Source organism: Chrysoperla carnea (genome assembly GCF_905475395.1).
Source record: "Chrysoperla carnea chromosome X unlocalized genomic scaffold, inChrCarn1.1 SUPER_X_unloc_4, whole genome shotgun sequence".
Taxonomy (NCBI): domain Eukaryota; kingdom Metazoa; phylum Arthropoda; class Insecta; order Neuroptera; family Chrysopidae; genus Chrysoperla; species Chrysoperla carnea.
This window is the reverse complement of record NW_025408167.1, coordinates 168,548-184,933: the sequence shown is the minus strand read 5'-3', so window position 1 is coordinate 184,933 and position 16,386 is coordinate 168,548. Positions and strand designations below refer to the sequence as shown.

General features: G+C 26.5%; 1 non-coding gene across 1 annotated transcript; it reads left to right on the top strand.

Annotated features, from left to right (window-relative positions):
• Positions 1-9,910: 9,910 nt before the first annotated feature.
• Positions 9,911-10,029, top strand: LOC123304322. The gene has a single exon (XR_006536353.1). It is a non-coding gene; the product is annotated as a 5S ribosomal RNA (ribosomal RNA).
• Positions 10,030-16,386: the final 6,357 nt, after the last annotated feature.

Sequence of the window (16,386 nt, the reverse complement as noted above, 5' to 3'; positions counted from 1 at the left end):
ACACGGTCCCTGTAAGAAATCAACAAAAATTCGTGACAGCACCACTACCTCCAACAAATCCCTGGGCAATGAGAAACCCATTCACTCAAAATGATAGACCCACCCAAGTGTACGCTCATGTACACAGCCAAGCACCAACACAAACAACATCCATATCTACTACTACTAACATAAACAATTTGGTAAGTGAGTTTGACACATTAAACAAATTAATAGATGTAGAAAGAATGCTAAAATATGTAAAAGACCTAAACCATGACCTTATGAAATGCAAAAACGAATTAGAGAAATTCATGGTTTTCAACAACTTTTGCACAAAAAATTTTAGCCAATGTCCGCCGTAAAATGTGCGACATGGAATGCTAATGGGCTACGCCAAAACCTTGGTGAACTTAGATCGTTCATCAGAGAACAAAAGGTGGACATTATGATGATAAATGAAACCAAATTATCAGGAGAACATAAAATAAAAATTAGAAATTTTAATATAATTAGGAAAGATAGAACAACACAAGGCGGAGGTGTAGCAATAATAATAAAAAATAGCATTCCGTTTCGCACATTTGAAATCAATGGTTCCGTATCCATAGAATGCGTCGGAATCGAACTATTAAATAATATAAAAATTATTGCAGTGTATAACACTCCCGCTAACAAGTTCCCCATGGAGGATCTAGCAAAATTGTTCAGGATGGGTAACAAAATATTAGTAATAGGTGATCTTAATGCTCGCCATACGGCATGGAAGAATCATGTATCAAACACAAACGGACGAACATTACATAAATTCACTAACGACAACAACATCGTCATCCAACACACAGACAACCCCACACATTTTCCAACTAACGGAATGACACCCACCTTCATTGATCTTGTGATTAATAAAAATGTTAACAACATCACGCACCCAACCTCAATACCAGAGTTATCATCAGACCACAACCCGGTAATATTTAATATTACAAACTTAAATAAAGACAACACCAAACACATTGTCACTTCCTATAAATCAACCGATTGGGCAGAGTTTAGAAAAAAATTAAATTCAACAATAAAAATCAATAATAAAATAAACAATGCCCAAGAAGTTGATCAGGAAATAGATAACTTCACAAAAGGGGTGCAACAAGTCCAAAAAGCTCACAGCCGACGGGTCGTGATAGTTGATAACAGGTATCTCCCTGATGACAACACAAAAAACTTAATCAAATATAAAAATGCGATGAGGAAACTGTACCAAAAAAGATTTATACCAGGCCTCAAAGCAGATATAAACAAAATCACGAAAATGATCAGGAGGAACATTAAAAACAAGATCAATGAACAGTGGGAAAAAACACTAACGGACTTACGACCCGGTGACAGAACAATGTGGCGAATAACGAAGACGTTTAAAAAACCGAGACAACAAATCCCCACAATCACCACGAACGATAATAATTACATGACGGACAAAGACAAAGCTGACATAATAAGTGAAACTTTAGAGGAGATCCAGACTAACGAACAGACTACTCCACTAGAAGAGGACATAAAACGAAGAATACGTGAATTCTTTCATACCACACAAACACCACAAAACAACACCAAAATAAAGCTCACAACCCCCCAAGAAATTAAAAACATAATTAAAACCCTCCCAAATAACAAAGCCCCAGGACAAGACGGGATAGACACCAAAATAATCAAAAACTTTACCACCAAAGCTATAGTACAACTTCAGTACATAATAAATGCAATCCTGAGGATAGGATACTTCCCTGAGTCCTGGAGAACGGCAATAGTGATCCCAGTACCGAAACCTAACAAGGATCATAGTAATCCCAAAAATTACAGACCAATAAGCCTCCTGAGCACGCTGTCCAAGATAGCGGAAAAAGTCATTTTGGAAAGAATAAACAAGATAAGTCAGTCCAAAAATATAATAATACACGAACAATTCGGATTCAGAAGAGGTCATGGCACTTGCATGCAAGTTGCCAGAATAGCAAGTGACATAATACAAAATTTTAACAAAAGTAACGTCACGGCCATGGCCCTTCTGGATATTGAGAAAGCCTTTGACACGGTATATATTGATGGACTGATTTACAAACTAATAAATTATGACTTCCCAAGATGGCTAATAGCACTACTGGACAGTTACCTCAGAGGAAGGGGATTCTATGTAAAAATAAACAACAGCACATCGGAACTCCGACACCCAAAAGCAGGTGTGCCACAAGGATCGGTACTTGGGCCCATATTGTTCACCTACTTTATTAATGATATCCCAAAATTTGCCAAAACAAAAACTGCGATATACGCGGATGACACTGCCGTGTACGCCCACTCCTTTAATGCTCAGGTGGCAACAAAACAACTACAAATACACCTGGATATGATACTGAAGTTTGCCAGGGACTGGAAAATCAAAATAAATAACAACAAAACTGAACATATAATTTTTAGCAAAAAATTTACAAATATCAAAATCTACGATCCACTTAAGGTAGACGGCGTAGCCATAGTCCCTGCCAAGCACAAAGTAAAGTACCTAGGTGTGTACCTTGACAAAACATTATCGTTTGTCCCACATATCAACCACCTGATCAGTAAAGGAAATGGGTGTATACGACAACTTTACCCACTCCTGAACAAATACAGCAAACTCAGCACCAAAAATAAAAAAATGTTATACACTGCAATAATAAGACCAACTATAACCTACGGAGCCCCTGTGTGGAACAGCGTTTCAGACACGACATATCTAAGACTGCAACGTATACAGAACAAATGCCTCCGACTTACACTAAACAAAGATAGATACGCTAGAATACAAGACATACATAGAGAGACAGACATACCGACAATCAAAGACTATACCAAACATGTAACGCATTCTTTCTACACTAAGTTGATTAAAAACAGCTACTTAACCAAAAATATGGTGAAGTCAAACTCACTAACCAAAAAACACAAACAAATATATACAAAATATTTAAATAATGTATAACAAAATATTTTACAGTAAATAATAAAGATAAAATACCCATTCCTTACAAGAGCCTGTGGCGTCGTGCCAGCGTTCCCGACTGGCACTCCGAAAGCAGGCGTTCAAGTCCCACGCAAGGCATTAAATTTTTTCTTTTTTTCTTTTCTTTTTAAATCTAATTTTACATGCAAAAACACATAGGCAATGGGCAATATAAGTTTGCCACAGCTATTGCCTAAAACATAAAACAGGTTTTTAAAAATTTTCCTGTAAAGAGCATATCAACAAAAATTAACTTAACATATACCTGCTCAAACAAATAAATTAAATATCATAAGCATAATTGCGACACAGCAATCTGCATGAAAGAAAAATAAGTTAGGATGAAAGCCTTTTAAGGCTAATAACCTATAATAGTAAATAAAAGTTTTGTAATATATGTTATGTATGTAATGTATTGTATTTTTAAATGTTGATTAATAAACTGTTTTTGAATTTGAATTTGAATTGGTTCTCGTCCGATCACCGAAGTTAAGCAACATTGGGCACAGTCAGTACTTGGATGGGTGACCGCTTGGGAACACTGTGTGCGGTTGCCTTTTTATATTAAAAATATAAATTATTTTTCTTCTGTTTTTTTTTTTTACACACCATATATAAATATATGTTATTTATAAATGTAAACCTTTTATATTATTCGTCAACAAATAAATATTATTTTTTGTATAAAATTTTATTGCATTTATAACTCATATCATGGTTACTTTAAAGCGAGAAGTTTTTTTAATATTTCAAATGAATATAAAATAATATAAATTTTATGAAATTTATTTATTTTTAGAAATAGCAATCGCTTATAATTATAACAAAATTTTAATAATGTTTAATTTTATTTCAATAATTTATATATATATTTTTTAATAAAAATAATATACTCTTATTTAATAATATATGTTGGTCCTATATATAGGACCGAAAATATTTCTTATTTGTTTTTTTTTTTTTTAAATTGTCATTTAAAACGCTTATGCACGTTCTCCACGAATACGTCTTGCCAATTGTATATCCTTAGGCATAATTGTAACACGCTTTGCATGAATTGCGCATAAATTGGTATCTTCAAATAAACCTACTAAATAGGCTTCACTAGCTTCTTGTAATGCCATAACAGCTGAACTTTGAAAACGTAAATCGGTTTTAAAATCTTGTGCAATTTCACGTACTAAACGTTGGAATGGTAATTTACGAATTAACAATTCAGTACTTTTTTGATAACGACGAATTTCTCGTAAAGCTACTGTACCAGGACGATATCTGTGTGGTTTTTTTACTCCACCAGTTGCTGGTGCACTTTTACGTGCAGCTTTCGTTGCTAATTGTTTTCTTGGTGCTTTACCACCAGTTGATTTACGTGCAGTTTGCTTGGTTCTAGCCATTTTCAAATAATAATGTTTTTACAAAAAAACACACAATTTTTAAAATTATATTCGACAATTTGATACTACAAAGTCAAATGTTTAAATGCGAAATAAATGTGTTGTATTTATATTTATATGAAATTTCAAAATTTTTGTTGTTATATCCTATTGGATAGCTATCAGAGTATGGACTAATCAAATTGTATAGGCGTGGCTTAAAAAATCTTTAATGCTTTATATAAAAAGGCACAATTGTACCGGCGCTCACATACATTACAATACTTGTGAGGTTAACACACGTGTTATCCGTTCGTTAAAATATTGTAAATAATTTTTTATTAAAATGACTGGCAGAGGAAAAGGTGGAAAGGGTCTTGGAAAAGGGGGTGCAAAACGTCATAGAAAAGTTTTGCGTGATAATATCCAAGGTATTACAAAACCTGCAATTCGTCGTTTAGCACGACGAGGTGGAGGAAAACGTATCTCTGGTTTAATTTATGAAGAAACACGTGGTGTACTTAAAGTATTCCTTGAAAATGTTATTCGGGATGCTGTTACATATACTGAACACGCAAAACGTAAAACAGTTACCGCTATGGATGTTGTATATGCATTAAAACGACAAGGTCGTACTTTGTATGGTTTTGGAGGTTAAGAAAATATAATAATTTACTTAAAATATTTAGTAAATTTATTAAAGAATATTTAATACATCCGATAAATTTAAACAGGCTTTCCTTTTTGGGAAGCCACTAATTTTATTTATATAAGAGTAAATAAATTTGTTAATAAATATAACATATTATATAATTTGTTTACAACAAATTATTTTGTTTATAACATACATTACCAAATTTTTTTTTTTTTTTTTTTTTTTTGTAATATATCTGCAATAATAAATTATAATTTGTATATTATCTATTTTATTTTACAATAACTTATTGAATTTTTGAAAAAATTTTATTATAAATTAATATACTATTATATTTTTTATATATACAAGTTAAGAGTAACAAGTATCGATAGGAGATTATCGAATTTATAACTAATAAAACATTTCGCCTTAATCAAAGAAAATAAATATTTTGCTATACCATTTGTTATACTTTCAATAAATAATTTATTATTAAATTTTTATTATTTCATTTATTTTTTAAAATTATTAAAAATATTTTTCTAATAATTATAAGCGTACATAAACAAGTAGTAAATGTAAAATGAAAATAATAAAGGTAATGTAATGCATTTGCATTACACTGATTTACGATATATATTCCGATATCCTTTATTATATTTAAAATTAATAATATTGATATACTAATAATAGATATATTCAAGCTATTAATATATAAAATTTTATATTAAATATGATATTAATAATTGTTTATTTAATTTTTTTGTATATATAAAAATAATTTACTCTTATTTAAAAAATTTGATGGCTCTCTTAAAAAGAGAGCCGTTTTTATATGTTGATGTATTTTTATGTTATCAATTAAATAATATTTTCGATTTATTTATTTTGAACTTGTATATTTTGTAACAGCTTTAGTACCTTCACTAACAGCGTGCTTTGCCAATTCACCAGGTAATAATAATCGAACTGCGGTTTGAATTTCCCGACTTGTGATTGTTGAACGTTTATTATAATGTGCTAAACGTGATGCTTCAGCAGCAATACGTTCAAAAATATCATTAACAAAACTGTTCATGATACTCATAGCTTTACTAGAGATACCAGTATCAGGATGCACTTGTTTTAATACTTTGTAAATGTAAATTGCATATGATTCCTTGCGCTTCCTCTTCTTTTTCTTATCACTCTTTGATATATTTTTTTGAGCTTTGCCAGCTTTTTTTGCTGCTTTTCCACTTGTTTTTGGTGGCATTGTTACAAACAATTAATATACACAGATAGTTACAGAACACCAGTCAGTATATGTATGAGCGTGTCGTGTATACAACTAGCGTATTATATACGCGAAGATGGATATAACAATAAAAATGAATACTACTCTCTGATTGGCTGAAAATAATACTATAAGGTGATTGGTTTATTTTTAAAGTTTTATATTTTATAAATATTATAAATTAAAATACCCAAATAACATTTTAAACATTTATGTTACAATCCCCGTAACGTACACATCTGTGTGATTATATTTACAAAAAAAAATATTAATTAAATAAATTTATTCGCTATGTCTGGACGAGGTAAAGGTGGTAAAGTAAAGGGAAAGGCAAAGTCAAGATCAAGCCGAGCAGGATTACAATTTCCTGTTGGAAGAATTCACAGATTATTACGAAAAGGAAATTATGCTGAACGAGTAGGTGCTGGTGCCCCAGTATATTTGGCTGCTGTTATGGAATATTTGGCTGCAGAAGTTCTCGAGTTAGCTGGTAATGCTGCCCGTGATAACAAAAAAACACGTATCATTCCACGTCATTTACAATTGGCAATTCGTAATGATGAAGAATTAAATAAATTATTATCTGGTGTAACAATTGCTCAAGGTGGTGTATTACCAAACATTCAAGCAGTGTTATTACCAAAGAAAACTGAAAAGAAAGCATAAATTAAAAACATTGCATTAATTTTTATAATAATAATACATCGATCATAGGCCTTTTAATAAAAGGCCACAAATTTATTTAAAATAAGAGTAAAAATTATTTTTGTAAATAATATATTATAATATTTTTTTAAAGAATCAATTTAAATAATTATAAATTAATGATTCTTTTTTTTTTTTTTCTTTTTTTATATGTTATTATGGAAATAATTCATCATATTATGATGACATTTAGGTAACATATTATAAGAATATTCATAAAATATTATCAAAATAATATTGTATTATGATGATATTTAGACAAAATATTATAAGAATATACACAAAATATTATCAAAATAATATCATTAGATAACAAAACTGTTCATGATACTCATACCTTTACTAGAGATAAAAGTATCAGGATGCACTTGTATTAATACATATTATCACAACATCACAAAATATTTTTTAAAAGGAAAAATTTTTTTAAAATTATTATAAAATTTGATTGAATTAAATTTCAATTTATTTTTTTAATAATTAAAGAAAAAAAAGAAAAAAAAAGCATATAAACTTTCTATTGAAAATGTTATTTTAAACTAGATGGCCAAGTGAACTTCGTTACACAAACAATATATGACGTATTCGTTATTTAAATAATCAGTATCCTTTGATATTATATCAATACGTTACTCTCTTCTTTTGATACATATTAATAAAATTTCAATTTATAAGATTTTATGTCAATTATATAAATAATATTATAAATTTTCTAAATACATAAGTTAATTAACAAAAAATTTGAATAACAAGATAAATTTATATATGATGTTTTAATACTCGATACTATAATATATCGCATCCGTTACCAATTATTCGGTATCCTTTGATTTATACACAGAATGAACTAAAAATATATATCAAATTTATTTTATTTATTTATATATTTAATATTATTATTATTATTTTATATTACAAAGTTTCTTAACGAAGCTTACAATGATTTCTCATATCGTACTTAACAAAATTATTTAGATCATATAAAATTTAAATTGTTAAAAAATTTGTATATTTATTATTATTATTTATTTTTATTAAAATTACATAACATAAAATTAATAATATTTTAATAATTATATAAATTAATTCTTATTTAAAATAATCTTATATTAATCTCAACAAATACTCTAATAATATATTTTGTCATAAATTTTTTTATATTTAAAATAAATATTATAATATATAAATACTTATATCAGTATAAAATTTCTTTATATAATTATGAAAAAATTAATTTAATAGTTAATTATTGATATTAATGCATAAATAAAAGTATTTTCTAATGAAATATATTTTGTCAATGTTCGATTAACACATTTCATAATAATACGTTTTCATTATTGACAAAAAAAGTTTTTCTAAAAATGAAATCTTATACTATAATATATATATTTATATATTAAATTTTTTAATTATTTATATACTAATAATTTATAATAAATCGATATTAAATAAAAAATAAAAATATATACTTTTTAAGTTTACCTTAAAAATATTATTGTTTTGTATGATTGAAATAATTAATATTAAACTATGTTTATTAATAATTGTTAATAAAAAAATTAAATATATTTTAATTTATAAAATAAATATTATTATTAAATTTATAATTTATTATTTTATATATTATAGAAATTGAAAAAATAAATCATGTTTACTACGACAGTAAATTAGAAATACTATTTAATTTTTATGTGTTTTCTACATGGTACTTTGACTTACATAGGGACTTATATTATTGTGAATAATGATATAATTGAAAACCTTTATTTTTTATTTGATAGAATTATTATATTTTATCATTTAAATATTTATAATAAATACATTATTTTTATAAAGTAAAAAATATGGCCGAAGAAAATTCTACAGCTGTTGCAGCAACTGCGGTTACTGCTGCTTCTACAACACCAACAAAAAAAGCAACAGCTTCTGGTGCTAAACGTACAAAACAACATTCAAAACCAACACATCCACGTACATCAGAAATGGTTGTTAACGCAATTAAAAATTTAAAAGAACGTGGTGGTTCATCATTACAAGCAATTAAAAAATATTTAGCTGCAAATTATAAAGTGGATTCTGATAAAATTTCACCATTTATTAAAAAATATTTAAAAGCTGCTGTAACTGAGGGAGCCTTGGTACAAACTAAAGGTAAAGGTGCATCTGGTTCATTCAATTGGCTGCTTCCGCTTCATCTAATTCTTCAGCTAAATCAAAAGTATCCAAAAAAGAAAGTGGAGCAAAAGGTTCAGCAAAGAGTGCTAAAAGTAAACGGGCACCAAAAGAAAAGAAAGCCACAACTACATCATTGGCAGCCAAAAAGCCTAAAGCAAAAAAAGCGACTCCATCATCATCAACTGCTGCTAAAAAAGTTACTGCAAAATCATCAGCGGCATCAAAAAAAGCACCAGTTAAAGCAAAACCAGCAAAAAGTACAAAATCCGCTGCCAAAAGTAGCCCTGCTCGTAAACCGAAAGCACCAAAAGCTAAGAAAGCTTCTGTTGCCAAATCATCTCCTACAAAAATTAAAAAAGCAGCACCAAAAAAGAAATGATCTGTTACTTTAATAATATATTGAAATATTTCATTATTTTTGCTAAAAAATGAAAATAACATAGGCCTTAATACAGGCCACAAATTAATATTTGATAAGAGTAAATTATTTTTTGTATAAATATTTTATAAAATAATAGTTAAGAAACATTTGCCACAGTCAGTACCACGGATGGGTGGCCACTTGAGAATACTGTGTGCGGTTGCATTTTTATTTAAAATATATGGTATAATAAATAAGTATATATTTAAATTGATTACTTCATTGAAAATTTTAATAATATACTTTAATATTAATGATATTTATGAAAAATATATATTTGTAAAAATTTACATTTATTACTGGCAACAGCCATACCACGTTGAAAACACCGGTTCTCGTCCGATCACCGAAGTTAAGCAACATTGGGCACAGTCAGTACTTGGATGGGTGACCGCTTGGGAACACTGTGTGCGGTTGCCTTTTTATATTAAAAATATAAATTATTTTTCTTCTTTTCTTTTTTTTTACACACCATATATAAATATATGTTATTTAGAAATGTAAACCTTTTATATTATTCGTCAACAAATAAATATTATTTTTTGTATAAAATTTTATTGCATTTATAACTCATATCATGGTTACTTTAAAGCGAGAAGTTTTTTTAATATTTCAAATGAATATAAAATAATATAAATTTTATGAAATTTATTTATTTTTAGAAATAGCAATCGCTTATAATTATAACAAAATTTTAATAATGTTTAATTTTATTTCAATAATTTATATATATATATATATATATATATTTTTTAATAAAAATAATATACTCTTATTTAATAATATATGTTGGTCCTATATATAGGACCGAAAATATTTCTTATTTGTTTTTTTTTTTTTTAAATTGTCATTTAAAACGCTTATGCACGTTCTCCACGAATACGTCTTGCCAATTGTATATCCTTAGGCATAATTGTAACACGCTTTGCATGAATTGCGCATAAATTGGTATCTTCAAATAAACCTACTAAATAGGCTTCACTAGCTTCTTGTAATGCCATAACAGCTGAACTTTGGAAACGTAAATCGGTTTTAAAATCTTGTGCAATTTCACGTACTAAACGTTGGAATGGTAATTTACGAATTAACAATTCAGTACTTTTTTGATAACGACGAATTTCTCGTAAAGCTACTGTACCAGGACGATATCTGTGTGGTTTTTTTACTCCACCAGTTGCTGGTGCACTTTTACGTGCAGCTTTCGTTGCTAATTGTTTTCTTGGTGCTTTACCACCAGTTGATTTACGTGCAGTTTGCTTGGTTCTAGCCATTTTCAAATAATAATGTTTTTACAAAAAAACACACAATTTTAAAAATTATATTCGACAATTTGATACTACAAAGTCAAATGTTTAAATGCGAAATAAATGTGTTGTATTTATATTTATATGAAATTTCAAAATTTTTGTTGTCATATCCTATTGGATAGCTATCAGAGTATGGACTAATCAAATTGTATAGGCGTGGCTTAAAAAATCTTTAATGCTTTATATAAAAAGGCACAATTGTACCGGCGCTCACATACATTACAATACTTGTGAGGTTAACACACGTGTTATCCGTTCGTTAAAATATTGTAAATAATTTTTTATTAAAATGACTGGCAGAGGAAAAGGTGGAAAGGGTCTTGGAAAAGGGGGTGCAAAACGTCATAGAAAAGTTTTGCGTGATAATATCCAAGGTATTACAAAACCTGCAATTCGTCGTTTAGCACGACGAGGTGGAGTAAAACGTATCTCTGGTTTAATTTATGAAGAAACACGTGGTGTACTTAAAGTATTCCTTGAAAATGTTATTCGGGATGCTGTTACATATACTGAACACGCAAAACGTAAAACAGTTACAGCTATGGATGTTGTATATGCATTAAAACGACAAGGTCGTACTTTGTATGGTTTTGGAGGTTAAGAAAATATAATAATTTACTTAAAATATTTAGTAAATTTATTAAAGAATATTTAATACATCCGATAAATTTAAACAGGCTTTCCTTTTTGGGAAGCCACTAATTTTATTTATATAAGAGTAAATAAATTTGTTAATAAATATAACATATTATATAATTTGTTTACAACAAATTATTTTGTTTATAACATACATTACCAAATATTTTTATTTATTTTTTTTTTTTTTATTGTAATATATCTGCAATAATAAATTATAATTTGTATATTATCTATTTTATTTTACAATAACTTATTGAATTTTTGAAAAAATTTTATTATAAATTAATATACTATTATATTTTTTATATATACAAGTTAAGAGTAACAAGTATCGATAGGAGATTATCGAATTTATAACTAATAAAACATTTCGCCTTAATCAAAGAAAATAAAGATTTTGCTATACCATTTTTTATACTTTCAATAAATAATTTATTATTAAATTTTTATTATTTCATTTATTTTTTAAAATTATTAAAAATATTTTTCTAATAATTATAAGCGTACATAAACAAGTAGTAAATGTAAAATGAAAATAATAAAGGTAATGTAATGCATTTGCATTACACTGATTTACGATATATATTCCGCGATATCCTTTATTATATTTAAAATTAATAATATTGATATACTAATAATAGATATATTCAAGCTATTAATATATAAAATTTTATATTAAATATGATATTAATAATTGTTTATTTTATTTTTTTGTATATATAAAAATAATTTACTCTTATTTAAAAAATTTGATGGCTCTCTTAAAAAGAGAGCCGTTTTTATATGTTGATGTATTTTTATGTTATCAATTAAATAATATTTTCGATTTATTTATTTTGAACTTGTATATTTTGTAACAGCTTTAGTACCTTCACTAACAGCGTGCTTTGCCAATTCACCAGGTAATAATAATCGAACTGCGGTTTGAATTTCCCGACTTGTGATTGTTGAACGTTTATTATAATGTGCTAAACGTGATGCTTCAGCAGCAATACGTTCAAAAATATCATTAACAAAACTGTTCATGATACTCATAGCTTTACTAGAGATACCAGTATCAGGATGCACTTGTTTTAATACTTTGTAAATGTAAATTGCATATGATTCCTTGCGCTTCCTCTTCTTTTTCTTATCACTCTTTGATATATTTTTTTGAGCTTTGCCAGCTTTTTTTGCTGCTTTTCCACTTGTTTTTGGTGGCATTGTTACAAACAATTAATATACACAGATAGTTACAGAACACCAGTCAGTATATGTATGAGCGTGTCGTGTATATAACTAGCGTATTATATACGCGAAGATGGATATAACAATAAAAATGAATACTACTCTCTGATTGGCTAAAAATAATACTATAAGGTGATTGGTTTATTTTTAAAGTTTTATATTTTATAAATATTATAAATTAAAATACCCAAATAACATTTTAAACATTTATGTTACAATCCCCGTAACGTACACATCTGTGTGATTATATTTACAAAAAAAAATATTAATTAAATAAATTTATTCGCTATGTCTGGACGAGGTAAAGGTGGTAAAGTAAAGGGAAAGGCAAAGTCAAGATCAAGCCGAGCAGGATTACAATTTCCTGTTGGAAGAATTCACAGATTATTACGAAAAGGAAATTATGCTGAACGAGTAGGTGCTGGTGCCCCAGTATATTTGGCTGCTGTTATGGAATATTTGGCTGCAGAAGTTCTTGAGTTAGCTGGTAATGCTGCCCGTGATAACAAAAAAACACGTATCATTCCACGTCATTTACAATTGGCAATTCGTAATGATGAAGAATTAAATAAATTATTATCTGGTGTAACAATTGCTCAAGGTGGTGTATTACCAAACATTCAAGCAGTGTTATTACCAAAGAAAACTGAAAAGAAAGCATAAATTAAAAACATTGCATTAATTTTTATAATAATAATACATCGATCATAGGCCTTTTAATAAAAGGCCACAAATTTATTTAAAATAAGAGTAAAAATTATTTTTATAAATAATATATTATAATATTTTTTTAAAGAATCAATTTAAATAATTATAAATTAATGATTCTTTTTTTTTTTTTCTTTTTTTATATGTTATTATGGAAATAATTCATCATATTATGATGACATTTAGGTAACATATTATAAGAATATTCATAAAATATTATCAAAATAATATTGTATTATGATGATATTTAGACAAAATATTATAAGAATATACACAAAATATTATCAAAATAATATCATTAGATAACAAAACTGTTCATGATACTCATACCTTTACTAGAGATAAAAGTATCAGGATGCACTTGTATTAATACATATTATCACAACATCACAAAATATTTTTTAAAAGGAAAAATTTTTTTAAAATTATTATAAAATTTGATTGAATTAAATTTCAATTTATTTTTTTAATAATTAAAAAAAAAAAAAAAACAAAGCATATAAACTTTCTATTGAAAATGTTATTTTAAACTAGATGGCCAAGTGAACTTCGTTACACAAACAATATATGACGTATTCGTTATTTAAATAATCAGTATCCTTTGATATTATATCAATACGTTACTCTCTTCTTTTGATACATATTAATAAAATTTCAATTTATAAGATTTTATGTCAATTATATAAATAATATTATAAATTTTCTAAATACATAAGTTAAGTAACCAAAAATTTGAATAACAAGATAAATTTATATATTATGTTTTAATACTCGATACTATAATATATCGCATCCGTTACCAATTATTCGGTATCCTTTGATTTATACACAGAATGAACTAAAAATATATATCAAATTTATTTTATTTATTTATATATTTAATATTATTATTATTATTTTATATTACAAAGTTTCTTAACGAAGCTTACAATGATTTCTCATATCGTACTTAACAAAATTATTTAGATCATATAAAATTTAAATTGTTAAAAAATTTGTATATTTATTATTATTATTATTTATTTTTATTAAAATTACATAACATAAAATTAATAATATTTTAATAATTATATAAATTAATTCTTATTTAAAATAATCTTATATTAATCTCAACAAATACTCTAATAATATATTTTGTCATAAATTTTTTTATATTTAAAATAAATATTATAATATATAAATACTTATATCAGTATAAAATTTCTTTATATAATTATAAAAAAATTAATTTAATAGTTAATTATTGATATTAATGCATAAATAAAAGTATTTTCTAATGAAATATATTTTGTCAATGTTCGATTAACACATTTCATAATAATACGTTTTCATTATTGACAAAAAAAGTTTTTCTAAAAATGAAATCTTATACTATAATATATATATTTATATATTAAATTTTTTAATTATTTATATACTAATAATTTATAATAAATCGATATTAAATAAAAAATAAAAATATATACTTTTTAAGTTTACCTTAAAAATATTATTGTTTTGTATGATTGAAATAATTAATATTAAACTATGTTTATTAATAATTGTTAATAAAAAAATTAAATATATTTTAATTTATAAAATAAATATTATTATTAAATTTATAATTTATTATTTTATATATTATAGAAATTGAAAAAATAAATCATGTTTACTACGACAGTAAATTAGAAATACTATTTAATTTTTATGTGTTTTCTACATGGTACTTTGACTTACATAGGGACTTATATTATTGTGAATAATGATATAATTGAAAACCTTTATTTTTTATTTGATAGAATTATTATATTTTATCATTTAAATATTTATAATAAATACATTATTTTTATAAAGTAAAAAAATATGGCCGAAGAAAATTCTACAGCTGTTGCAGCAACTGCGGTTACTGCTGCTTCTACAACACCAACAAAAAAAGCAACAGCTTCTGGTGCTAAACGTACAAAACAACATTCAAAACCAACACATCCACGTACATCAGAAATGGTTGTTAACGCAATTAAAAATTTAAAAGAACGTGGTGGTTCATCATTACAAGCAATTAAAAAATATTTAGCTGCAAATTATAAAGTGGATTCTGATAAAATTTCACCATTTATTAAAAAATATTTAAAAGCTGCTGTAACTGAGGGAGCCTTGGTACAAACTAAAGGTAAAGGTGCATCTGGTTCATTCAAATTGGCTGCTTCCGCTTCATCTAATTCTTCAGCTAAATCAAAAGTATCCAAAAAAGAAAGTGGAGCAAAAGGTTCAGCAAAGAGTGCTAAAAGTAAACGGGCACCAAAAGAAAAGAAAGCCACAACTACATCATTGGCAGCCAAAAAGCCTAAAGCAAAAAAAGCGACTCCATCATCATCAACTGCTGCTAAAAAAGTTACTGCAAAATCATCAGCGGCATCAAAAAAAGCACCAGTTAAAGCAAAACCAGCAAAAAGTACAAAATCCGCTGCCAAAAGTAGCCCTGCTCGTAAACCGAAAGCACCAAAAGCTAAGAAAGCTTCTGTTGCCAAATCATCTCCTACAAAAATTAAAAAAGCAGCACCAAAAAAGAAATGATCTGTTACTTTAATAATATATTGAAATATTTCATTATTTTTGCTAAAAAATGAAAATAACATAGGCCTTAATACAGGCCACAAATTAATATTTGATAAGAGTAAATTATTTTTTGTATAAATATTTTATAAAATAATAGTTAAGAAACATTTGCCACAGTCAGTACCACGGATGGGTGGCCACTTGAGAATACTGTGTGCGGTTGCATTTTTATTTAAAATATATGGTATAATAAATAAGTATATATTTAAATTGATTACTTCATTGAAAATTTTAATAATATACTTTAATATTAATGATATTTATGAAAAATATATATTTGTAAAAATTTTCATTTATTACT